This window comes from Zootoca vivipara, chromosome 3 (assembly GCF_963506605.1).
Source record: "Zootoca vivipara chromosome 3, rZooViv1.1, whole genome shotgun sequence".
In the NCBI taxonomy this organism is placed as follows: domain Eukaryota; kingdom Metazoa; phylum Chordata; class Lepidosauria; order Squamata; family Lacertidae; genus Zootoca; species Zootoca vivipara.
In genome coordinates, this window is record NC_083278.1 from 84,758,273 (window position 1) to 84,786,103 (window position 27,831).

General features: G+C 43.7%; 1 protein-coding gene across 4 annotated transcripts in view; it reads left to right on the top strand.

Annotated features, from left to right (window-relative positions):
* The window catches only part of DAAM2 (dishevelled associated activator of morphogenesis 2), a 217,002-nt gene that overhangs the window by 20,628 nt on the left and 168,543 nt on the right, over window positions 1-27,831 (top strand). For 2 of the 4 annotated variants that reach the window (XM_035108127.2, XM_035108131.2), the window contains exon 1: window positions 734-5,182. The exons of the other annotated variants lie outside the window; for them this stretch is intronic. The gene's annotated coding sequence lies outside the window, so the exon portion shown is untranslated. Of the gene's footprint in view, window positions 1-733; window positions 5,183-27,831 lie in introns of those variants that run through there. 4 annotated transcript variants of the gene reach the window in all.

Sequence of the window (27,831 nt, forward strand, 5' to 3'; positions counted from 1 at the left end):
ATTGTGTGCCACATGCTAACTAGGACAGTTTTTCTCTACAATGAGATGGCAGGTATTTTCCGGGAAAACCGGGGTGGGATACAAATGCTTTTTTAGCCAAAACAAAACAATGGGCTGCGAAGTACAAGGCATGAATCAGAGTTAGCAGCCCACAACCTGCTATATAAAGACTTTGGGTAACAAGATAATTTATAAGTAAAGGTAGCAGTGTTGGCCTATAAGAGAGAGAGAAAAAATGTTTCTTTTCCTGTTCATGCCTTGTTGCATTTTGGAACTTGCATGGCACCTATCCAAAGCACACTTGAATGTCTGATACCTTCTCCCTCCCTTCGTCTCAAAAGTAAGTGTGGGAGGGAGAGAGAGCCAGTGTGCAGGGTTCATATCACCACTTGGCCATGAAGCTCACTGGGTGACCCTGGGCCAGTCCCTGCTTCTTAGCTTAAACCCATGGGTAGGCAAGCTAAGGCCCGGGGGCCGGATCCGGCCCAATCACCTTCTCAATCCGGCCTGCAGATGGTCTGGGAATCAGCATGTTTTTACATGAGTAGAATGTGTGCTTTTATTTAAAATGCATCTCTGGGTTATTTGTGGGGCATAGGAATTCGTTCATATTTTTTTCAAAATATAGTCCGGCCCCCCACAAGGTCTGAGGGACAGTGAACCCAGCCCCCTGCTGAAAAAGTTTGCTGACCCCTGGACCTACCTCACAGCATTGTTGCAAAGATTAAATGAGATGGGGGGATTAAATGAGAAGAGCTTCTTGGAGGGTCTTTGCCCCCATCCTCTTTTCTACGGCTTTGTTTGCCACCTAGCCTGCTGAAGAGTTCTGCAGAACTTGAAAGCTTGCAAGAGCCCTGCTGGATCAGGTCAATGGCCCACTTAGTCGAACATCCTGTTCTCACTGTGGTCACCCAGATGCTTATGGGAAACCTGCAAGAGGAACCTGAGTGTGGTCGCAAGCTCCCCATTTGTGATTTCCGGCAATTGGCATTCACAGGAAACCTGCCTTTGAGGGCTGAGGTGTAGAACACTGGGATTGACCTAATAATGGTATTATTTGGAGGAAAAAATAAATCTCCTTCCCTCCTGGTTCCCACAATTAGGGTTTCACCCTCCTCCACACCTTGTCTTCCATTGGGCCTGTATAAATGCTTTTTATAGTGGGGAAAAATAATTTTAAAAAGAACCACGTTACAAACGTGTAATTTATTTGCCTACATTCCCGGGTGCCCTAGATGACACACAAAGGGGGTATGTATGGCCCCAAAGGACAACGGTTCCTCCATCCTCATCAACTCTTACTTTTGAGATGGTTCCTTTCAGTCTTCCACTTACTTCGGTTCCCACTGCCAACTTCAGAAATGTTGGAGAGTTGAGAGAAGAAACTCGCTAAATGAAAACAGATCTACTGGAAATGAACACAACAAACTGATTGGGAAAGAGGAAGCAGGACTGAGCCAGGATTGGAAGTGGAATTCCTCGCTGAATCCAGATTTTCAGCAACGTTGTGCAGTGATATCTTTCCTTCTTCTGCAATGTTCTGTGGTGTTGGAGGATTCTAGAATATGGAACATCATATAAAACAAAATGGGGAGGGGAGGCGGATGTCTGGTGTTTCTAAGTGGAGAACAAAGAAAGCAAAGAAACTGATCAGGTGTGATCAAGAGGCGGGAGCAAGCTAAGGACTTTAGAAAAGGGACATGATGTGCCTCCACCCGTCTCCGCATAGGTGGTAGGGTTGGGTTTGAATGTGATTCAGATCCCTGCTCAGCCACGAAGCTCACTGGGTGGCCCTGGCAAATTGTAACCCTGCAGCACTATTATGAGGATACGATTTGAGTTACTGTAAGCTGCTTTGGGCACTTGCTGGTAACACTGGCTATCAGCTGAATCAGTTGAAGGATCCCAGAAATCTGAGCACAAAAGTTGGCTCCAGATTCTCTGAGTGCCTTACGTCAGTTCAAGTCCACCATCTTTGAAATCGTTTGCTCTTTGGATTGAAATTTGCAACTGCAGCTCATAACGGGGCATTGTAATGGAGCTTTCCCTCAAGAAAAAAAACAACACATTTTATTTTGAAACACATTGCTCTAATTATGCATACTTCGGTGCTATCTGGTCAGATTTTTTAAATAGATTTTTAAAGGCATAATGGTATATTTTCAGCTCTTGACGAAGCATTTCTCAGTCATCCTGCCAGCACCTCCTGGACAATAGGGGATTATTATTGTCCCCATTTTGCAGAAGAGGAAACTGAGGCCAACAATAGTGACTCAACAGATTCACCAGGTGAACCAATGGCCGATGTGGGACGTGATCCCAGGTCCACAGTGAACGTGCTCTGTACCAGCTGACAGTGTTTGCCAGGTGTAACTCTCGAGTCAAATTTCTTTGACATCAGAAGTCACCCCATCACTTCAGCGCAGGGATGCAGCCGCAGTGTGTCAGATCTAAGAGGCACTTATGCCTTGTAATAACAATGTGTTGGCTATTGCTCACAGTTCAGTTCCCCGAACCATACAACATGGTGCTTAAGCCCTTTGTCAGAGGGAGCAGGCAGCCTGCCACAGAAACTCCCATCTACAATAGTTACCTTTGTCCTCAGTTTAACAATACTCAGATTCCTTTGTTTTGACAACTGATCTAACAAACGATTTAGACCAAAGGCTGATACAGAAGCTTTTTCAGAATACTTGGTGCAGAAAACAATTCCCTTTTATGGGAATAATCTCGCTTTTGGAAATGTCCTGCTCTTGGGGTTTTTGCACCCCTATTCTTCAAGCCAGATACATTTATATCCACCAGGTTCTTTGTGTGACCATTGCACTTCAAGGCGCACGAGGGGATCGTTTCACTTCAAAGCATGAGTGAATATTTCTCTTTCTGAATCACGAAACCTGGCTTCCAAAGGAATCTTTGTAATGTTTTAAAAACTTGGTATTCTTTTGTACTGCAAAGGAACAGAACTATCACTAAATTATCTAAGAGACGATCATAAAATGCACATTTCCTTATCATCAAGCTACACGTACAGTACAATGTGGGAAGTACATTGTGGGTTGTTGTTTATTTTAAAATAAAAGATCATTCCTTAATTCTCCTAATGCCCAGTGCTTTAGATATACATAAGTGCTTATTTCCATGCACTGTCCTGAAACACTGAGTACAGTTAAGTATTTCCAAATCTGGACTTTAATAACTGCGGCTTTTTTTGGTCTGTAGCTAAGGTCACAGCCGCACCATACATTAAAAAAAAATCCTGGGAGCTTTAGTTTAGCCCTCAGAGAACTATACTTCCCAGAACCATTAACAAACTTCCCTGATTCTTTGTCAGGGAAGCCATGTGCTTTAAATGCATGGCATGGATATGATCTAAGTTTCTACGTGTACCCAATATTGTCCTGATCAACCTTCAAGAGACAATCAAAGTCCTACTCTTCCCATTCCAAATGGCAGCTGCCAAGCTCTGTTGCCACAGAAGCCTTCCTCCCCATCTCTCTCCTGCCTCTAACACTAACAAATGTTGTGTCAAATGTTTTATATATTTATTTTTGTAAACTGCTTAGAGGGTCTATTTACAAGCAAGGGGCATATCCATTTTGTAGAAATAAAATCATTGTAGACATGTCCTGGGAGCACCAGAATCAACACCAAGTTACCATGGTTGTTCAGAAGACTAGTAGAGTAGAGAAAACAGTGCTGCATTGTGATTGGCCAGCATTGCCACTTATTTGGCCAATATGTACCTTTCCTGTGGTTAGCTGAGCATCTTTCTAGACCAGTGCCAGTCTGCCATCTGTTTCATTTTGGTCTAGGGAGGCAATTTCTGCTGTTGGATGGGAAACTCTCTTTTTTCAAGAGCCAACAGAATATTGCCTGGTGGGTAGCAAGATGATATTTTCTCCTGTTTCTTCTGGGTGAGAGAGACTGAGAATGGCATCTTCCCCACAGCAGGAAGAGCAGGATTCCCATCCTTGCAGCCACTTGCCTTCTGGTGTTGCAGAAAGTGAGAAGGAAATTATTTGGTCTCCTCTAGACTGTCGGTATTCTGCAAGAAGGATTCAATCACATGCCGGAAATTAAATCGCTCTGTAGAAACAAACCCACTTAAAAGCAAAGCAAGGTTGTTGGTTGTTTTTAATTTTGTTTTTTTGCAACTAGGAAAGTGCTGGGGAAATGCACTAAAAAGTGGAGAATAGATGATTGATTGATTGATTGATTGATTGATGGGGAGATGTGTAAACTCTGTGCAAGCAAATTGGGATGAATGCTCGTTGTCATATTACCTCCCTACAAGCAAATCAGGATGCACCCTATATCTTTAAAGCACATTCAAAACACTTTCTTTTTCTCAAAGAATTATGGGCACTGTAGTTTGCTTCTCACCTGCCCACACTTGATGTCATCTATGTTGTCAGCTGTGGGGCAGTTAAAGGTTCCTGCTATTCTCCTTCCTCAGTGCTTCCTAAACCTATCAGTTGACCTATTGGTCTTTGGACACTTTATACAACATTCTGATTGGCTGCACAAAGTTTGTGGGGAGTTCATTCAACGCTATTTATCAAACAACCATTTGGATTTGTTTTCTTGGGTCAGAGCCATTGAACTCCCACACTACCCAGCTCCTTTCCGCATCACTTTCCTTACTGCGAAAAGATCTCGCCCACTCCCGACTTAGCTTTGTTGCACAAAAGTGCCAAGTCCATTCTGAGTGCCCCACCTGCGCTGACCTCTGTATCCTACCAGCAGAAGAGCTGCAGATCGGGACGGGAGCACGCCCTGCGGGAGGGCGTCCCTCAGATTAAGCACGCGCCGCCGCGTGAAGACAGGGCTTCCTTCCCGCGGGAGAGCCCGGGCGCTTCTTCCTCTGCGCGCCCCGTCGGGGCTGTGGCCCCTTTAAGAGCGCGTAGCGCAGGAGCGCCTAGCCGAGCTTGCGGCGCTCGTAAAGCGGCCGCTGGCTGGACGAGGAAGCGGCGCCTGCTCTTTAGGCGAACGAGAAGACGCCGCTGCAGCGCTAGCAGCAGCCCGCAGGCTCCGCCGCCCCTTTCCCTTGCCTGGTGCACTTGGGCGTCCAGGGAGCTTGGCTGGCGGACACGGGATGGCCGCGCCGGAGCCCTGAGCTCAGCCGTTTGCGGTGAAAGCCAAGTCAGGAGATGAGAAAAAGCGCTGCTTGAGCTTTTGGGTAAGTCCAACCCAAGTGAGTGTCGCTTTTTAGGGCGCTCTTTATTTTTAAAAACATTCTCCGCAGGCTACATTTATGGTCTCTCCTGAGCGGAGCAGCTGCAAAAACACAAGGGAGAGAGCCGAGATGGGAAAGGAGATCCTCTCGAGCGTTTGCAGGCTTTTTCTAAAATGAAAATCCCCTTTCCCACGTTAGCTCTTTGGCGAACGCAAGCCTGCCAGCCTGCTGGCAAAAAGCGGTGGGTTAGAGGACAGGCAGAAGTCGTTGAGAAGAAGCCTTTTTGTTTCTATTTTTGCACGGAATAGGGAGATTATTAACAGTGCAATGCTATGCATGTCTATTCTGAACTCATTGGGTACATGCAACCTAAATATGACTTTCTTCAACTGGGTTTTCTTAACGAGACTTGTCATTTATATGTTACTGCAGAATTGCACGTCGGACATTTTTTTCTTTTTTGAGGCGGCCGGAAATTGTATTGGGAAGAGGTCAATTTCTAAAATGAAAGCGAAGGGGGTTGTTTTGAAGTGCCTGCAGATTTCTGAGTCGCAATCGTCGCCTGTAATTGAAATGGGCAGAAGCGAAGGCGCTGGGCAGCGTCCCTGGGTACAGTTCCCGCGTGGGTCGGGTAGAGGGCGCTGCTGCGACGCCTGGTGATAATCCGCCGTAAAACAGCCAGGGAAGTTGGTAAAACTCAGTTAAGTGAATAATTCAGTGGTGATAAGCTGGTATAAAGGGAGTGGTGATTCATCAGGGCAGCGAGCACCGCAGTGCAGCATCGGGGAAGCAAATCCATTCATGATTTTGAGTAGACGAGTAGAGTTAGTCACATGACATGTTTAAGAATGAAGCTTTGGCCAATCGGAATTAAGATCATAGTATTAGGAATTCTTGACACACCTTCCTGAAGGTTCGTCCCTTTGATGCCCACAGGTACTACAGAGCGATATGCAGAGCAGCTTAAAACTTTGTGTTCTGTTTTGTTCTTGGCAGTGGAGTGATGCATCTGGCTGGATCTTGCTTAAGGAACAGACTTGTGGATCTTCCCAAATACACATACATTGAAAGTAGCTGTGCTAATTTATTGGGGTGGGGGATCCAAAAGTAACACAAAGTTAATAGCCATATTTTTTTTTATTACGACCAGCTAAATGTCTTAAAGTTATGAGTAATCTGTCGGGTCCCCCAAACTCTTATTCTGTCTGAATGTTATGCAAAAAAAACAAAATGGGGAGGAGGGGAGGGAAAAAATCCCAAAAGGGTGCTTTTGGGCCTGTTTTTAGGGTGTGTGCGTGTATTTGTGAGTGTTAGAATCCAACCTTAAGAAGAGCTCAGAGGCAATTAAAAACACTTGCTCGTTACTTTGTGACATTCAACTTCTAGTAAAGGAATTGTCCTACGGATACTTTTGGACATTGCGATAGTTCAATGACTATTTCCTCAATAGTGTTGAGGAGCATGACAGGATGTGGTGTTGTCAGACATATGGTCCATTTAGCCCGGCTTTGTCAAACTGGATAGCAGTGGCTCTTGAGCTGATTTCTACTGTAGATGTGTGGGTTTTCTTAACACACGGACCTGTGTTCTTGCCCCATAACTGTGTACCAACTACGGTCAAGTGCAGAGGACAGTGAATTTGAAGGGAAAGAATCCTCACATTAATGTTCCTTGCTGTTTTGCTGATGTTGTAATGTTCCATGCCCTTGCTTTTCCTCACTTTTGCATTACATACCGTATAGTAACACTCATTATTTTGACCCTAGCTCCTAAAGATGTACTTACATGTGCATCCCATTGAAGACTCAGACAAAATGAACCTTTGAGATTTGTCCCTATGGTGTTGATACTGTTGTTCTGCTAGCGGGAGAGAAGGGCAGCCTGAGTGAAAAATACAAGGTCACCAGCAGTAGATTGTATCTTTAGGATATACCTGAGACTGGCTGAGCTAGGCCATTAAATGCATTGCCCCCCCTTTTTTTAGGCTAAACCCTGTAAATTTAAAGTTACAAAGCTGGGAGACAATTTACTGATTTACTGTTGACAACATGAGCTGGTTGTGTCTAATTCTTGGAAAAGCTGGTGAAAACATGTTATGAAATCTGCTCATTCAGATCCTTGACATTTACAATTCATTGAGATTCCCCACTCCCACCCCCAGCTCGCCCTTATGGGTACTGACTGGTTTATTTATGTACATAAGAGTTGTGCGTGGGAAATTTAAGAAGATGCATGTGTTTTGAGACCTACCCAGACGTCTTAGAGGTATATCAGGGTCGTGTTTTTTTCCTTCATCTTTATTTCATACTTGTGTCTTAAAGACAGAGGAAAGAAAGTATTGTTGAAAATTGAGAGAGCAGTTCTGGAATCCTAAGAAGTTGATCAGGCTTGTAGGGGAAAAAAAGATGTACTCTCGCTTCTGTCAGGTTTTTCAATTAATCCATAGTCAATAACACTTTCCTCAAGCTGGGATTCTTCTTGTATGGATTGGTTATGTTCACTCTGGTACAGAAGCATCTTTTTTCTTTTGGTCAAATTTTGTCATGGGGACCTGCAAAGGGGAAAAAAAAGGTGCAGAGAGTTTTAGGTTCTAGGAGGGTATAACTACTGTGGCAAAGCAAGTGACAATACTATCCCTTCCTTTCTGATGGTCACCAAGTGTTCCTTCCAGGAATCAAGATGGCTTGGGCAGCTTTCAGTTGCATGGGAAATGTAGTTTGTATCACAGGGCATAACATCATTACTTCACCAAATATCTGATAGGCTGGGGTGTGAAGCAAGACCTTTTCTGTAGTGGCACCCTGGTGATGGAATTCCCTTTCCCAAGGGGCCCAATTGACCCCTTTGCTATGTAGACATGCTGTTAAGACATTCAAACCCCCCCCCCCATGTTTCTGTCCTATTTTGCAAAGTATTGTTTTTGCTCTCACTTTATTTTATATTTGAGCGTACATTACTGTAACGGGAAGACAGTATAGAGAACCTCCCCCTTGCATCAGGAGTAGCTCCTCCCCAAGCAGCGATGGAAGCGCGGGCTCTGAAGAGGCTAGTCAGGAAGCGGAGGGAGAGTGCCCGGGCTCTGGCAGCATGGGAGAGCTACACAGGAGGGAAGAGAGAGAGGTGGAGGGGGGGGAGGGAAAGCATGGAGCGTAGACCTTCCCCCCCCCTGTTCCGGAATTACGGAGGAGGAGAAAGGGGAGGAGATTCACTGTCCCGCGACTCTTACGTTGGGGGAAGTCACGCAGGGGGGCAGTGCCGGATTCTGGATCGGAATGAACAGACATGTTTCCAACACCCAGTTACACTGTAAATAGAGTGTACCAATAAAGACTGTTAAAAGACAAGCCTGTGGAGAGTCATTACTCTGGAGTAGTCGCAACAACCCCTTGACAATTACCAATTGTTTTAGCTTATGTAGTGAGCCACAGAAAAAGGTTGGATAAGAATATTTGACATCAATAAATTAGGGGATGAATATTCCCCAGATACCCGCTCCCCCACCCTCTTCTGCTGCATGGCAGGGTGTGTGGGAGCAATGAGCACCTATCAAATCCTGGCTAGGGAGAAGTCTTGTACAGGTGAAACTCGGGAAAATTAGAATATCGTCGAAAAGTGCATTTATTTCAGTAATTCAACTTATTATTTTTTTTCTTTTTCTTTTCTTTTTACAAATGCTTTCTTTTGGAAATTCCACAGTAATAAAACAAATAGTTACAATAATACAAAAATACACATCACTATTACATTTCATTAATTACATTCCATTTATAATTGACCCGCCTAATGACAAATAATTACAATTACAACAAAGAAAGGCTTGACATATCTTGCTTTGCATGTCATGCATCTATCTCATATATTGGTTTCACCTTTTAAGTTGCATTACTGACATAAATGCGATATTCTAATTTTCTGAGTTTCACCTGTATCTCCCTTAACAGGCAATTCCATTTTGGAGATCTATGGCTTTTATTGACTACACCAGACTTTTCCAAACCTGATGCCATTCTGATATATGGCAGTTCCCAACAGAAACGGTTGGGACTGGGTCGGGCTGCTGGGAGCTGTAGTGCAGAACATTTGGCGAGCCTTAGGTTGCCTACACCAACCTCCTTTCAGGGACAACTGAAGGTGGCATCAAAAGGGGGGGGTACTTGTTTAGCATATTCACTAATATTTGAAAAATAATCGGTGAATGAGCAAGTGCTGGAAAACCTTGCTTGAACTGTTTTGATTTTTTTAAAAAATGTAATTTATTGGCTTCTGACATTAAGCCCCCCCCCCGTTGGTGCACTGCATTTCTGTTGACACATGACCCCCAAAGTCTCAGAAGCCTTTGAGTGAATTTGCCTCCTGCTGACCATGGTCTTAGCAACCTGGCGGTCCCTCTGCTGCAGAGTACCCACAACAACTTGTTTCTTGACAGGATGCCCTGCTAAAATGACCTACTTTTTGCACCCTGCCACCTGTTTTCTGCACTCGCATGCTGCTCATTCTGGTATGTGTACATAATTGCAATCTGGTCCTTTTAAATGCTGTTTTATGCTTAGCAAGTGCAGTGACTGAAAGCTTCTGTTCATGGAATGGCTGCATTCCGGGCAGAGGAATAGGGAGGGAAGGGCAATAGCTCAGTGGCAGAGCGTCAGTGTTGCATGCAGAAGGTCCCAGGTTCAATCCTCAGCTTCTCCAGGTAGGGGTGGGAGAGAACCTGACCTGGAAATCATGGAGAGCTGCTGCCAGCCAGTGTAGACAATACTGTGCTAGCTAGATGGAGTCAGTGGTCTGACTCTGTAAAAGGCAGCTTCCTCTGTTCCTATTTCAGCTCTTTTGTATTAGATTATAGGATCCTGTACCTCCCCACCCTTCTTCTTTTTTGCAATTTGCCTGTTGATACTACAATAGCAAATACTTTAGTGCTTATTCCTATAGTAACAAATGCTATCCAGCTAGTTGTCTGTAAGGACAGAGCAATAGCAAGTTCCTGCTGGATACTCCTGGTCACTACTTCTGAAGTACCATTTTAATAGGCAATTTTATATGCCACCCTACAGTACCATGACTCCCAGGGCAGCATATAATTTTAAAAACGGAGACATTAAAATCATAAAAACAAGACACCAGAAGAGTCACGGAAGCAAAACCACTAAAACCCAGCATGTCTAAAACCAATTATAAAGCACATTTGGATTCCTGGTCACATTTCTTTGCCTGGTGCTGTGAAAGGACATATTTGAGGTGTTGGGACTGGAAAGGCCCTCATTTCTCATGGCCACCACTTGCCTCATTTTGGAGGGTGGAGGGACGTGGTGGAGGCTTTGAATTTACTGAGTTTATTTAAACCATTTTTACCCTGCTCCTTCAGTCAAAAGATTTCCCAGAGGGACTTAAATAAGGTCAATATGTGGTGTGTGTGTGTGTGTGTGTGTGTGTGTGTGTGTGTGTTGGGATTCCTGTCTGCAGGTTTATAATCTATAAGGTCCAACACAAAAGGCGGGGGAAGGAATGAGGTGAGAAGAGCAAAACAAGCAAACTTGGGCGTTAGGTCTTAAAGTCGCATAGTACGTCTAACAGGGATGGGGAACATTTTCCAGCCAGAGGACACCTTCCAAAGGCTACATACAAGTAGTTGGCAGTGACAGAGGTGCCAGGAGGGTGGAAGATGTGACTCTTAACCTTCATTCTGTAGGCTATAGACCCTTGTGGGAGAATTCTGTTTTGCATTGCTGGCATTTGACACTGGCGTTCTCAGAAGTGCCTTCTTCATGCTTGTACATCTCATGTGACCACAGCTGAACCCCTTTAATAATACTTCATTTTCATAGGATGGTTTAGTTTCATAGGATGGTTTAGACGATGCTCTAAACTTGGGCACTACTGGGAAGACCACCCTCTTCCTTGAACAGTGTGTATCTGCTGTTCAGTTAAAGCCAAGATGGCACATTTAGCAGTATAATAATGTGCTCTGGGACTTTAGTGGGTATGTGAGGGACTACATCTTTAAACTAGCGCTGGGGCTTCTTTCACCCAAGGGCCACCTTCCATCATGAACAACCTTCTGGAGCTCTCTGTGAGTGGTGTTTGTATCCATGGGCAAAAGAGGGCGGAGCAATGGATGTGACTTCATCATTGTGTAGTAGGCTACAAAGGCAGACAGCCACCCACACCTGCACTTCCCCTTGCATTCAGTCTAAGTTCAAGAAGAAATTCCAGCTAGGCAACAGCACTCAAAAAGGATATGGAGGAGGGGTATGGCCAAGTGAGAGGGGTGTGGCCTGAGGGAGTCCCAAGGGCCAGTTAAAGAAGCTTTGAGGGGCCACATTTGGCTTCTGGGCCTGAGGTTTCTCAGTCCTGCTATAAATACTCCCCAGAAGCCAAAATCCCTTCCTCATGGAAAGCGGACATGTCAGTAAGTAGTGTTCTACAGAGATTGTACCATCCATATTCAACATCCATATTCTAGCATGCCACTTTGCTGTCAGAAGAAGAAGAAGAAGAGGAGGAGGAGGAGTTTGGATTTGATATCCCGCTTTATCACTACCCAAAGGAGTCTCAAAGCAGCTAACAATCTCCTTTCCCTTCCTCCCCCACAACAAACACTCTGTGAGGTGAGTGAGGCTGAGAGACTTCAGAGAAGTGTGACTAGCCCAAGGTCACCCAGCAGCTGCATGTGGAGGAGCGGGGAAGCGAACCCGGTTCACCAGATTATGAGTCCACCGCTCTTAACCACTACACCACACTGGCTTTAGTATCTAGACACTAGCCCAGGACCTAGAAGTATAATTTGTTCCCCAGCTGGTTTCACCAGCCCTCAATCAGTTGCTGGTGAGTTCTCTTAATTTCTTAAATATCTGTTTCTTCTTCAGGCTTCCCCCTTACTTCTTGGAACCGACTGTGTTAAGATCCTTGAGCCAGATGGTTGTTTCTAAAATAGCTTGGCATAGTCTTGAAACAGGTTTTATTTGCTGTGTCTGTTTTTATAGGATTGGCTCAACAGCCTTAATCTTTTGCTCAAAGAATATTTTAAGAATTCAAATGGGAGTTTGCGTTGCCAGGGTTTTTAACTGTTTCCTTTTTTTAAAAAAAACACCACACTCCAAACACAACAAAGTGTTGCAAGTGTCCATAATTTATTTAATTCTGCTGACGAAAAGATTGAAATGATGGTCTGTTTCTTTTACAAACCACATTTAGCTAACAAGGCATCTTAGTGATAAATGTGAAGGTTGGTGATGTGTCTCCTGCACTTCCACAATCCAGCATCCACCTCTATTCTCACGGCGTATGTCTCAGTATCTTCCCAAGTCCCCAAATGAATGAGACTTGCAGCATGCGAGACATTTTTTAAGCCATATCTTTGCCTGGTGGTCGTGCAGCTGCTGTGAACTGGTAATGGGTCCCAAGCCAATTGAAGGCCAGTGACCTGACTGACCCTGAGGATGACGTTCATATCCTGAGCGTGGCCCAATTAAAAACAACAACAAACTTGTTCTTGACAAGTGCAGGCCATGTCTGTTCCAGAGGAAGTGTGAGATTCCCCCACTCCTGTCATCTTACCCACCCTATTCACCCTTCTAGGATTCTGGTACTCCATCGAGAGCTGCTCCATTAATGAACTTCAAAAAGATCCGAACTTCTTTGGCCGCTCATTGGGAGGAGCGGTTTTGACATTTTTTTAGCTCAGACATACCTTCCTGTCTTGATGGCCTGCATATTATTATTTAAGGTGGCTCTAGCAGAACTGCTGACTTGTAAAGAGGAGCTTATAGGAAATGAAATGGATGCCAGAGCCATTCTTCTTGAACACATCGTTTCCCCACTTCCTGGCCTTTCCCTCCAGGGTCTCGTATTTGGTCTTTGGCAGGTTTGAGATGTGTAGGTGGTTGAAAGGTTGTCCAATCGCAGGATGATCTTGCCTGCTATAATTGCTGGTGCCTAATGCAATATCCATGCAGAGGAAGGTGGGCTAAGGACAGGCTGGATGAAACCACCTCTGGCTTTTATGGTTTCGTCTCATTGGTAGCATTTGCATGGCTTGAAAGTGGCATTTTGTGGCTTGACAAGTATACAATGTGGGTGCCATGTAGCAAAATTTGGTGGGGCGTTTTGAAGACGTCTGCAGCTCTGCGGCCAGTAACGTTACCTAGATTTGGCTACTATGCAGCGCGATTGTATGGCTGTGTTTATTTTGAAATCTGCTGAAATAACTGTAACTTCAGCTCTTGGAGCAGATTTTTTTCCAGCAGTTGATGAAGCTGGAGGGCTCCCCAAATGGAAATGCTCTTGTGTTATCATTTTCAGTTAATTAAGAAAATAAACGGCTGAATCCTGATAGAGGTAGTTTTACAAATTCTGTGTATATTGCTTCAACTCTGTGCTGGCTGCCCTTTCCTTTGAGAGTATCGGCTGCCAGAGTCCTGAAGCAGAACTGAGGGAGAGAGAGAGAAAGAGAGAGAGAAATAACTCATTTCTCTTCTAGGTTTATTAAGCGTGTGTTTGACTAAAGCTTTAAAAAGTGCCCAGAGAGCATGAACTGGAAACTCTTAGCCTCTGAGTGAGTTTTTGATGGAAACATTTTAAAGGATCAATTTTATCTGCTGGTACGGAAGCAAAACATTTTTGTAGCAACCTGATAATACCAGTAAAATGACTTTGGATTGGATTGGCTGTGCCAAATTTTTTGTTACAAATAGAAAATGATACAGTTCCCTCTGTAAAGGAAAGGCAAATAAGAAATGGTAAGAAATGGGATCAGGGCATTTTTCTTGGTACTCAAACGTCACATCCATTAAAAAATGTATCTTTTGTGCTCAGTTTATCTGAAGCTGCCACTACCTTAAAAGGTTTTATATGCATACAGTGGAACCTCTGTTTATGAACACCTCGGTTTACGAATTTTCAGTTTACCAATGCCGCGGACCCATCTGGAACGGATTACTTCACTTTCCATTACTCTCAATGGGAAAGTTCGCTTCAGTTTATGAACGCTTCACTTTATGAACAGACTTCCGGAACCAATTACACCCATGCTTCGGGTTAAGTACGCTTCAGGTTGAGTACTCCGCGGACCCGTCTGGAACGGATTAATCCACTTTCCATTACTTACAATGGGAAAGTTCGCTTCAGTTTATGAACAGACTTCTGGAACCAATTGTGTTCATAAACCGAGGTACCACTGTAATTGCTAAAGACTTAAAATCCTGAATTATCTCTGTTTGTATGTATTTGAAAGGTGGGGGAAATCACTTGCCACTGATTATTCTGATTTGAAGTGGTGCTGTTCCTTATCTACATTGAGCACACTCTGTTTCCAGTTAACTCCCCCCCGCCCTAGTATGCTGTTCTTTTAGGGAAGCTTCCCAAGTGTGCTTAAGAAGTGTGCCAGCACTGGATTTTTGGTCCTAATGTATCCTATCACGTGAATGCCTGCCAATACATAATTTCAAGCCAGCAACTGTCTCCATGATTGTGTGGCTGCAAATTCAGAGGTGTCTGCCAGGTTGCTGCGACATATGACACGGTTAACACTGATCTTTATCCATAAGGTACCCTGCCCCCCTGCCCCGGCCAGAATAGGCCTCTGAGCAGTTTACAAGTATAAAAACCAATTACGCAGACATTAAAATAGAAGCACCCACCATTAGAATATGCAATAAAACAATTTCAATAAAATAACGCAATACAGGAAAATCTTGATAAGAGATTTAGGAAATGCCTGTATGAAACAGGTGTGTCCTCAAAAGCCTGCGGAATGCCAATACTGATGGAGATCTCTCATATTTTCGTGGGGAGTACGTTCCGTAACATGGGTACCACCAATGAAAAGGTCTGTGTCAGTACTGCCACAAGCTGATACTCAGCAAGCCACGCCATGATTAACTGGACTCCATTTCTTAATGCCTTTACAGAATAGCATAGTTTAAAAATTCCCATAAGTGTGTTGGTAGGAGAGGGCTTCTTATAATTCTTCAGGGGGTAATGTAAAACTTTTTGGAGGCTCATAGATCTATGTTTGATATTTTTCTAGTGATTTTTTCTCGTAACACCAAGAAAGAACTTGCAGTTGAACCTAAGTAAGGAACTGTTTGCAATTTTAATTTCTTGAGTGGGAATGTGTCTAGTGAGGGTCTGAACGAATGACATCTCAATTGATTTCTTTTAGTGGGTAGGAGTTACTCAGCAGTCTACCGACTGCCTTGTTCCTCTCAGCATGCAGAGAAAAGCTTTGCCCAGAATACTGCCAAGAATAGAAGTGCCTTCATTTAAAAGTGAATATGGCTGCCATAGGGAAGAAAATTGCACAGTTTCATTTCTTGGAGCTGGGAGACAAATAACTCTTTACAGTTTGTTTCTGTCCCGTTGAGAGCTGATCAGATACGGCACTTTTTCACCCTCTCAAAAGGCAAGAAAGTGAAGACAGATTCCTAGAGGACAAGGCTTTATTGGTGGCTACTAACCACAGTGGCTATGTTCTGTCTCCTCTGTCAGAAGCAATAAGCCTCTTACTACCACTTGCTGAGAACCAGAAGTGGGGAAAGCGCTGTTGCAGTTGCACTCATGCCCTGCTTGCACGCTTTCTATAAGCATCTGGTGGGTCATCGACGTGACAGCAGGATGTTGGACTAGAGGGATCTTTGGCCTGATCCAATGTGGTTCTTCTTACATTCTTATAAGGGGATTAGAAGAAATGTCTCTGCTTGAAGTTGGGAAGAGAAGGGTATGTCAAGCCGATTGAGCTGTGAGTTTCATGCCAAGAGGCCAGGGGTGACTTCCCAGTTCTGCTGCTAGATATTCATCTGGGGAACTTGCTTGCTTTCTGCTGGCATCTGTCCTGCCAAGTGCTATAGGTTTTGGAGAAAAGATGGTAACAGTTTGTTATGCTTGGAGGTATATACAGTATATATCTTTTTGAGATATCCTCCACCAGTGAGATCGCGAAAGATGCAAGGGATACTCACATTTGCAGTTGAGGCTGGATGAATGGTTCTGTTAGATATGCTATGGTGCAGGAATGCCCCAGCTGGTCTAACTATTAGAACAGCTTTATGTGGGCATATGTTGCTCCTTATTCCTAGAATTCTTACGTATTGGTAGTTTTCTGCTGCATCATAGGAGGAACACTGGCTTTGGAAGGAAGCTAAAATATTGGTAGGCTTTCCAGAATGAAAAGTAGGGTGATCTCACTACAGAGAGTCTGTATGTGAATCAATATCTATCCCGAGACTCTATAAACGAAGGTAACCAACCTGGTGCCCGCCTGAAATTATGGACTGCAACTCCCATCGGCAGAGATCAGCCAAACTGATCTGGAAAGCTGCAGAAGAAAAACAGAGCAGCTCCCTTGTCTTTCAGGTGCCATATTGTCTACAGCAGCTTTCCCAGGTTTTAGGCAGCAGTCTTTCTCTCCCGTATCTGCAGATAACTGGGAATGAAGCTGTAGCGTTTTGCCTTTAAAGCATGCTCTCCACTGCTGAGCCAGATCACCTGGGAATTTGGTGAGTTATCTGCAATCCTCTTTTAATAATAATAATAATAATAATAATAATAATAATAATAATAATTTATTATTTATACCCCGCCCATCTGGCCGGGTTCCCCCAGCCACTCTGGGCGGCTTCCAACAAAACATTAAAATACAGAAATCAAACATTAAAAGCTTCCCTAAACAGGGCTGCCTTGAGAAGCCTTCTAAAGGTCTGGTAATTGTTGTTCACTTTGACCTCTGGTGGGAGGGCGTTCCACAGGGTGGGTGCCACTACCGAGAAGGCCCTCTGCCTGGTTCCCTGTAACTTGGCTTCTCATGGCGAGGGAACCGCCAGAAGACCCTCGGCGCTGGACCTCAGTGTCCAGGCAGAACGATGGGGGTGGAGACGCTCCTTCAGGTATACTGGACCGAGGCCGTTTAGGGCTTTAAAGGTCAACACCAACACTTTGAATTGTGCTCGGAAACGTATTGGGAGCCAATGTAGGTCTTTCAGGACCGGTGTTATGTGGTGTTAATAAGAAGAAAGCCTAGTTGCTGATCTGAATCCGCAAACCTATGAAAGGCCAAAAGGGCTCTTTGTAGGTCTATATTTGTTTGGCTTTTTCATGATAGGTTGGGTAGGCCTTGCACATGCCAATCTGTGAATTTTAATCTATGGCAGATTATGAAATCAAATGTACTTTAGAGGCAAACAGAACAATGTTTTCCCAGGATCTTTCACCTGTTTATTAAACAAGCTATTAGTTTGCCATGAAAAGAGATGTTTATGGCATTCAAATTAAGAACTTTCTGTTTCTGTCATTGCATCCTAAAAACAAGGAGGACATCTTCCTGTTGGTGAGCAAGGAGGGTGGACTTACTTATTTATTTAAGCCAGCTGCCAGTCCTATGTGCGGACAAATTGGTGTGCAGAAAGAAAGGATATGCTACCATCATTGTTGTTGCGTTTGCTTGTCTCTGTATACAAAAATCTCAAAGCAACTTGACAAGGTAAAGTCAGTTAAAAGCCCAATAAGAACATCGAAAAGAAAATTTCCTGAAAGTGCTCCCATAATAGTACAACAAAAAAGACAAATCCAGCACGGTCCACCTTTCCACCGCAAGTTGATGACGGATCCCCAGATTCCCGTGGTGGTTGTAATAATGGGTTCTCTTTAGGGCAGATCTATTTTAACATAACGATGTTACTACCTTCCCAAGTGGGGTTTAGCTAAACTATTGAAAAATCTACCAATGGCTACTGGCAATCATGGCTGTGTATCCTGTCCAGGGTCAGAGGCAGCGTGCAGTTGCAGCGCCTGGAGACAGGCAGTCAAGTTGTGTATTCATAGTAGTGACCAGAGGAGAAATTACGGCTGGGAGGAGCACAGAGGGAAGAAACGCTGTGGTGCATCTGCAGCAGCACAACTGGACGCCTTCGTCTGCTTCAGCTGCAATGAAACATGTCTCTCCTGCATCTACAGCCTCAGCAGATGCTGCAACCTTTCAACCTCACCCTCAAAGGTGCACCCCTCCATTGCAGGAATCACAACTGGGGAGAGTGCTGTTGTGCTCATGCCCTGCTTCAGGGTTCCTTAGGCATCTGGTTGCCCCCTGTGAGAACAGGATGCTGCACTAGATGGGTCTTTGGCCTGATCCAGCAGGGCTCTTAGAAGAAGCTCATTTATTCTGAGTCAGGCTGCATGTGCCTCTGGCTTGGTATTGTCTATGACTGGCAATGGCTCTCTGACAGAGAGCAAAGGATGAAGGCGTCACTTCAATGATTTTGTTTGTCATTTCATTTTATTGAAATGGGGTATGATAAAGTTCTAAAGAACTTTTGACTGAGTTAAGATTTAAAAGGGATATGTACAAAAAATGGAAAAGGGGGGAAATCTCCAGAGAGGAATTCAAACATATAGCCAGCACGTGTAGAGACAAAGTCAGAAAAGCTAAAGCACAGAATGAACTCAGGCTCGCCAGAGAGGTTAAAAGCAACAAAAAGGGCTTTTATGGGTATGTCCGTAGCAAAAGGAAAAACAAGGAAACAGTGGGGTCACTCAGAGGAGAAGATGGTGAAATGCAAACAGGGGACAGAGAAAGGGCAGAACTCCTCAATGCCTTCTTTGCCTCTGTCTTCTCCAAGAAAGAAAACAACGCCCGACCTGAAGAATATGGAGCAGATGATTCAGCAGGGGAAACACAGCCCAGAATAAGTAAGGAGGTAGTACAAGAATACTTGGCTAGTTTAGATGTATTCAAGTCTCCAGGGCCAGATGAACTACATCCAAGAGTATTAAAAGAACTGGCAGAGGTGATTTCAGAACCACTGGCAATAATCTTTGAAAATTCCTGGAGAACAGGCGAAGTTCCAGCAGACTGGAGGAGGGCAAATGTTGTCCCTATTTTCAAAAAGGGGAAAAGAGAGGACCCAAACAATTACCGCCCAGTCAGCCTGACATCAATACCAGGAAAGATTCTAGAGCAGATCATTAAGCAAACAGTCTGTGAGCACCTAGAAAGAAACTCTGTGATCACTAAAAGTCAGCATGGGTTCCTGAAAAATAAGTCATGTCAGACTAATCTGATCTCATTTTTTGACAGAATTACAAGCCTGGTAGATGAAGGGAACGCTGTGGATGTAGCCTATCTTGATTTCAGCAAGGCCTTTGACAAGGTGCCCCATGATATTCTTGTAAAGAAGCTGGTAAAATGTGGGCTAGACAATGCTACCATTCAGTGGATTTGTAGCTGGATTACTGACCGAACCCAAAGGGTGCTCATCAATGGCTCCTCCTCATCCTGGAGAGTAGTGACTAGTGGGGTGCCACAGGGTTCTGTCTTGGGCCCAGTCTTGTTCAACATCTTTATCAATGACTTGGATGATGGGCTTGAGGGAATCCTGAGCAAGTTTGCAGATGACACCAAGTTGGGAGGGGTGGCTAACACCCCAGAGGACAGGATCACACTTCAGAATGACCTTAACAGATTAGACAACTGGGCCAAAGCAAACAAGATGAATTTTAACAAGGAGAAATGTAAAGTACTACATTTGGGCAAAAAAAATGAAAGGCACAAATACAGGATGGGAGACACCTGGCTTGAGAGCAGTACATGTGAAAAGGATCTAGGAGTTTTGGTTGACCACAAACTTGACATGAGTCAGCAGTGTGATGCAGCAGCTAAAAAAGCCAATGCAATTCTGGGCTGCATCAATAGGAGTATAGCATCTAGATCAAGGGAAGTAATAGTACCACTGTATTCTGCTCTGGTCAGACCTCACCTGGAGTATTGTGTCCAGTTCTGGGCACCACAGTTCAAGAAGGATACTGATAAGCTGGAACGTGTCCAGAAGAGGGCAACCAAAATGGTCAAAGGCCTGGAAACGATGCCTTATGAGGAACGGCTTAGGGAGCTGGGTATGTTTAGCCTGGAGAAGAGAAGGTTAAGGGGTGATATGATAACCATGTTCAAATATATAAAAGGATGTCATATAAAGGAGGGAGAAAGGTTGTTTTCTGCTGCTCCAGAGAAGCGGACACGGAGCAACGGATTCAAACTACAAGAAAGAAGATTCCACCTAAACATTAGGAAGAACTTCCTGACAGTAAGAGCTGTTCGGCAGTGGAATTTGCTGCCAAGGAGTGTGGTGGAGTCTCCTTCTTTGGAGGTCTTTAAGCAGAAGCTTGACAGCCATCTGTCAGGAATGCTTTGATGGTGTTTCCTGCTTGGCAGGGGGTTGGACTGGATGGCCCTTGTGGTCTCTTCCAACTCTATGATTCTATGATTCTATGATTCTATGATTCTATGATAATTTAAAGAAAGACACCCAACCGTTGCATTTTGCGATTGTTATCTTTTTGGGCGAAAGAGATACAGGGTCAAGCAAGACTTGCTGTAGGTTTCTGATTAGCTTCCAAGCTGGTTCTTCAAGCTGGCTTGGTTTGGGCATATGCAAACAAATTGGAAGTTGATGTAAGTTCAGGGTATGTTATTTCGAGAGAGCTGTTCAAGTAAATGGGTCTGCAGCGGACCATGGATAGCTGTTTGTCTCCGGTGTCATTCTACGACAGGAGTTATGTGTGAATCCTTTTTGGAGTTTTCTCCTTGGCCCTGCAGCCTGAATTGTGCTGTCTCAGGATCCAGGCAAAAGAAAGTCATGGCTTTTCTGGTATCTACGTAGCATCCTAACTTCCAGTAAGGGCTGTCATATATCAAATATGACTGGACCAAATTATGCTCCCTGCCCAATATTTTCTATTTCTCATTGATCTTTAGAAATGCTGTTTGTCCTCTGGATGAATAGGCAATAAATTTATTTCAGGAGGTGGATGAATTTACCTCAGGTAAATCCCACGCAAAGCTTTCAAATTCGCTAGAAATCTCCGAAAACACGAGCCATTCAGGAGAAGGAAGGGAACAGCCTTTTAAACTAGTCAGAAGCAAATGAACTTCTGTGCGTTCTCCATCCTCTGTTTAATTTATATCTTTATTCCCATGTAGCTTTTGGCCTTTTGCCTTCTTAAGGCTCAGGGCTTTCTGTGCTTCATGCTCTGAAGCCCCCCACCCCCGCTCCACCCTTTAAGCCTGACTTTGCCTGATATGATCCCTCCTTTCATTAAATTATGTGCTCACTCAGATCTGACTCTGCCAGAAATAAAACAAAATATGTCTTAATAGAATCCCAGGCAAGTGGAAACCTTTTGCCCCATAATTTCTGTCCCATTGGGTAATACAGCATACAACAAAAGCTCGTAGGATGACGTTCTGTTTCCCAGTCAGTTTGGATGAAGCTCAGCAAGGCTCATATTGAGTCAAGCACTTCGTTGTGGCCATGAAGAACTGATCTTCTGCCTCAACCCTTTGCCTCCACTCTTCCTTTCCTCATGTGCTGTGTCTTCTTAGCTTGTCTGCATAAGCCTGATGCAGAGCCTGTTTCTATTTCTATTTCTAATGATTTTACACACTTTGGGAGACAATAATGGTCTGAATCGCAGAATTAACACAATATAAGAAAGAAAGAAGTGTGTGTTAAACCTCAGGATGTGGCTAAAAAAAGAAGAAAAACCTTGCAACCCTTCCACTGAGATGCAATGGTCTGAAGCTCAACATCAAAAAAAAAACCAAGATCATGGCCACTGGTCCCATCACCTCCTGGCAAATAGAAGGGGAAGAAATGGAGGCAGTGAGAGATTTTACTTTCTTGGGCTCCTTGATCACTGCAGATGGTGACAGCAGTCACGAAATTAAAAGACGCCTGCTTCTTGGGAGAAAAGCAATGACAAACCTAGACAGCATCTTAAAAAGCAGAGACATCACCTTGCCAACAAAGGTCCGTATAGTTAAAGCTATGGTTTTCCCAGTAGTGATGTATGGAAGTGAGAGCTGGACCATAAAGAAGGCTGATCGCCAAAGAATTGATGCTTTTGAATTATGGTGCTGGAGGAGACTCTTGAGAGTCCCATGGACTGCAAGAAGACCAAACCTATCAATTCTTAAGGAAATCAGCCCTGAGTGCTCCCTGGAAGGACAGATCGTGAAGCTGAGGCTCCAATACTTTGGCCACCTCATGAGAAGAGAAGAATCCTTGGAAAAGACCCTGATGTTGGGAAAGATGGAGGGCACTAAGAGAAGGGGACGACAGAGGACGAGATGGTTGGACAGTGTTCTCGAAGCTACCAACATGAGTTTGACCAAACTGCGGGAGGCAGTGGAAGACGGGCGTGCCTGGCGTGCTATGGTCCATGGGGTCACGAAGAGTCGGACACGACTATACGACTAAACAACAACAACTGGGCCAGGTTGACCTTTTTTGCTGATGGCCTTGCTTGAATAGTGCTTGGTGACTCTTGTTCCTTTGGCCAATGGTTGGGGCTAGCATGCCCTTTCCCTTAGTCTGTCAGTCACAGGGCTGAATTCTACCAACAGCAAATGTTGGAAGAATCCCAAGACTTGAGATTTGTATTCCAGCCTATGTTTACTTTGCCCATCTTCTCTCCTCCACCATCACTCCATCTCCCAAGGCATCCCATTCCTCTTTTTTGAGCTGAGCACAAGCACATCTGTTCTTAACCACACTTGCTGCTTTCAGCTGGGAGGGGGTTAGTTGTTCTGTCTAGACGTGATGATGGAAAAAAGCAGAGCTGATTTTCATTAGCATATTGATGTTTTCAAAATGTGTTGAACGATACAGGATAATGATTCCCCGGGCTTCCGCTGTATGAAAAGTTTTTGAGCGGCAAAACATAATTTGCAGCCTTGCATTCTGTCGACACTCAGTAGGGAGTTGGGACTTGCTTGTGGAGTGATGAGGCCAATGCTCGTCTGTGTAATGAATGCCTTTTTAAAAAACTGGAGGACTCATTAGGAAGCAGCAGCAGCAGCAGCAGCAGCAGCAGCAACAACAACAACAACAACAACAGAGAACTACATGCTCAGAATCGCTTACTGTCCCTTCAGTTCTCCAAACCTTTACATTACTGCAACATTCGCCTTCCAGGCTACATTATGCACAAACTTGATTTAATGGGGCAGTCCTGTGGTCTTACGTCAGGAAAGTTTCTATGCAACTGGCAAAATGGTCTCAGTTGCGTGCATACTTCCATTTAAGCATTCCCAGCAATCTACAGGGGTTCACACAGAACTGTAAGCATGGTTGTGGGGTGTGTGTATAAAAAAAAGGATTTAAAGAGCTAGAAGAATTTTCAGCGGTTTCCGAAAATCCAACTCCTAGGAAGTCATGAAATTTGGTAGTACAAATATGTATTGACCCATATAAATATTATAACATGAATTGGGGAAGGCTGTTGCTCAGTGGTAGAGTATCAGCTTTGAATGCAAAAGGCCCCAAATTCAATCCCCAACATCTCCAGGCAGGTCTGGGCATGTCTCCTGCCTTAAACCCTGGTGAACCACTGTCGGTCAGTATAAATAATACTGAGCTGGATGGACCAATGTCCTGACTCAGTGTAAAGCAACTTTCTTTATTCCTATATATCTGTAGAGCGAGAGTTCCCCATGAAATTTTCCAGGAAGCTCCCCCATGATTGAAGAAATCTTTCTCTACTGATAGTATGGTGTGAGAGTGCTAGACCCTCTATAGCAGGCATCCCCAAACTGCGGCCCTCCAGATGTTTTGGCCTACAACTCCCATGATCCCTAGCTAACAGGACCAGTGGTCGGGGAAGCTGAGAACTATAGTCCAAAACATCTGGAGGGCTGAAGTTTGGGGATGCCTGCTCTATAGCAATGGCTCAAAGTCTTAACTCTAAGGCCTCATCTGCACTATACACTTAAAGCTGTATTATACCACTTTAACAGTCATGGCTCCCCGCCAGGAATTCTGGGGACTGTAGTTTGTTGAGGGTGCTGAATTCTTCAGCGACCCTTATTTCCCCTGGAGTGCTACAGTTCCCAGAGTTCCCTAGGAAGGATTGGTGGTTAAAGCACTCAAGGAATTGTCGCTCTCTGACAGGAATTGGGTGGTTGTCTTCTAACAACTCTTGGCATTCTTGGCAAACTGCAGCTCCCAGTATTCTTTGAGGGAAGCCATGACTGTTTAAAGCAGTGTTTCCCAACCTTGTTCCGCCAGATGTTTTGGGACTACAACTCCCACCATCCCTAGCTAGCAAGACCAGTGGTCAGGAATGATGGGAATTGTAGTCCGAAAACAGCTGGATGCACAAGGTTGGGAAACACTGGTTTAAAGTGGTATAATGTGACTTTGAATACAGATACGGTAGTGCATATGAGGCCTAAGTCGTAATACAACAGGAGTTGAGTGGATTAGAAAACCCAGCTGGATGGGCAGGGTATAATTATTATTATTATTAATTGACAAGGACCTACCCTGCCCCACACAAATAAAACCTCTTGCCTTTCAAACTTTAATCTCCATTTCTAAGTAAAACATGTGAAGATTGTTGCAGATATAACCGCATAGAAAACTGCTGTCCAACAGTGCATCTTGACGTTCATATCAGTGCCATTGGCAGTCAGATATTGTGGCCTTTGTTTTCTGGTCCAGTGAGGGTTATTTTGGGAGCTCTCTGGGCACTAACTGAATCCTGTTCATCACTGTGGGTCTTATTTATTTATTGGTCTCTCCCCCCCCCCCAGTTTTGTATATAATTTCTCATGGGCCAGCTCTTTAAAGTGGTATAAACCCCCAGAGTTTTTCAGCCTGTTATTTTCCCTTAATTCCTACAGCGCTGACTATTAATCAGAACAACTTATGACAGTCGCTGTTACATCAGAAGACGAGCTAACATGGAATATGAGACTCTGTGGTCTTCATAAATTGAAAGAGGCAATTATCCACCCGTGTGGCTTTCCCCCAGACTAGTCCAGCATTTTCTATCTGCTGTAGAAAAGTTAACAGGACTGATGGGAAAAGCTGAGCTCAAAAATAGCGCTGCCTGTGTAGTTCATTTCCCCCCCTCCTTCCTCTTCTGCTCTCACACATTGCCCACATTCTTCACAGTCCTTGGGGTTCACAGTAATTGGAGAGCCGATTCTCCTATTGAAGCCCATATGAAAATTCAGCAAAGGGCTGCCTACTCAAGAAATGACCTGGAAGATATGAGAGTTTCTGCTCTTGTTGTTTTGTATTTTTATCGCACTCTTCTGCCCTTAGAGCACTCAGAGCAGCTTACAGTTTAACATGCAATGAATACAAGATAGTTCCTGAAACATTTTACAGTATAACCATGTAATAATAACCATAACAACTACAAATAAGTCTAGGAATCAATGTAAGAGCAACAAGCAGTTAAACATTATAACACCTGTTCAGTTTCTGTCTAAACAGGGCTGATTCTCTTTACCGGGGGGAGTATTTTAGAGCCATGGCAACACCACTGAGAAAGTCCTGCCTCTCATACTCACTTTCCCAGTGGTCTGAGGTGAAGGCATAGAAATAAGCTTCCATAAAATTGCACACAAGGATAATGATTGCGATCGGTTCTACCTCTGGTGAGTGAGTGAGGTGATAACAAGGCTTTCAAGTCCTAGTGAAAGTGTTTTTTTCTCAGCGCAATGGATTAAATACCAATAAAGAAATGGAAATGAGAGAGGGCGAAGAAGAGGATAAGAAGAAGAATGGTTTTGGTAATACTAAATGAAAAATAGAGTCTGAGTTGTTAGATAGTAAAAGGAAAACATTGTCGAGAATGTATAAGTTATTACTGGATTGGCATACAAAGGATGAAGAAGTAAAGACGGTTATGATTAAATGGGCTCAAGATTTGGGTCACAATATTGATTTTGAAATGTGGGGAAAATTGTGAACGAAAAACAATTAAATTTACTGCATGTAAGGCAAAACAAAATAAAAAAATTCCTTCCAGTAGCACCTTAGAGACCAACCAAGTTTGTCATTGGTATGAGCTTTCATGTGCATGTACACTTCCTCAGATACACTGAAACAGAAGTCACCAGACCCTTATGTATAGTTAGAGGGTGGGGAGGGGTATTACTCAGAAGGGTGGTAGGAATGGGTGATTGGCTGATAGGAGTGGTAAACCTGTTGATGACTGTTAACGGCTGCAATTGGTCTTACAGCAAAAAGCAAGGGGTGAGAAAATAACTTTATCATGTATAATGAGATAAAAATCCAATGTCTCTATTCAGACCAGGTCTCTCCATGGTTTTAAGTTTGGTAATAAGTTGCAATTCAGCAACTTCTCTTTCCAGTCTATTTCTGAAATTCTTTTGTAATAAGACAGCTGCTTTGAGATCTTGTATAGAATGTCCTGGGAGATTGAAGTGTTCTCCTACTGGTTTCTCTGTCTTGTGATTCCTGATGTCAAATTTATGTCCATTTATCCTTTGACGTAGGGTTTGGCCTGTTTGTCCAATATAGAGAGCTAAAGGGCACTGTTGGCATACACAATGTTAGAAGATGAGCAATTAAACAGTCCTGAGAGGTATGTTTGATGTTGTTGGGGCCAGTAATAGTGTTGTCCGAGTGTATGTGGCAGCAAAATTGGCATCTGGGTTTATTGCAGGCTCTGGTACCAGTGTCCCTGTTAAGTCTGGTGGTTGTATTATTGTGGGTGAAGAGTTATATAAGATTGGGTGGCTGTCTGTATGTCTGCATGTAAGGCACTTAAGGAAAGTTTAATGAAGATGATGTACAGTATAGGTGGTATTTGACGCTGTCTAAACTTGTTAAAATGTATAGAAATCAAGACAAGGAATGTTGGAAATGTAAGGAAAAGGAGGGGAATTCCTTCCATATGTGGTGGACCTGTAGTAAGGTTAAAGCCTACTGGGATATGATATACAATGAACTGATAAAGTTTTTTAAAAAAACACCTTTATCAAAAAACCAGAGTCATTTTTGTTGGGTATAATTGGAGAAGAAATTCCCAAAAAGGATATAAATTTATTTATGTATGCTACCACAGCCACAAGGATACTTTTAGCCCAGAAATGGAAGCAGCAGGAACTTCCAACATTGGAAGAATGGCAGACTAAAATGATGGAATACGCAGAACTGGTGAAGCTGATGATCCGAAACCAGCGCAACGAGCTGTTTGAAAAGGACTTGAGTAAATTCATACAATATATGAGAGAACATTGTAAACATTTGAAAATGTTTGCAGGTTTGAGTTAAAATATTTTGTAATGTTAATTTCCGGAACCTCTTTACAATTATCAAGGTAAATTTTATAAGCACGAAAGAAGGTAAATAGGTTGATATAGAAATGCTAAGTCAAGGCTCAGTTTGAGCAAGGCTATAGGTGATGTTATGATTCCTTGCTGTCTTAATGAACTGGGCTGTTCTGTGACTTGTGGTGCTGAATGCTTTCTGAATTAGAGGGGAATAGCAATCTCCCAAAGCATCATTTTCAGAAAAGTGTGTTGATGGCTGGTGATGAAGGCACTGCCCGTCTCACTTCAAATTTATTTCAAGATGCTTGATAGGAAGTGGGCCTTTAATGAGCAGAGGGTTTGTGGCTGTGGAGTTTCCAATTCTTGATTTTAATAGATGGCTTCATTTTTATTAGAGGACTCCAAGATATAATTTATGCCAGTGCAGAAAGGAAGGTATCACCGGGGGTAAGGGAGGCTGGCTTTGGTTCCATCCTAGGCAGCCAGTAGCTTAAGAACACAGGGGAGCTATCCAAGACCCACAGCGTTGCTTTAAAGCTCCATTTAATACTGTCATATACGATGAAATGTGCAT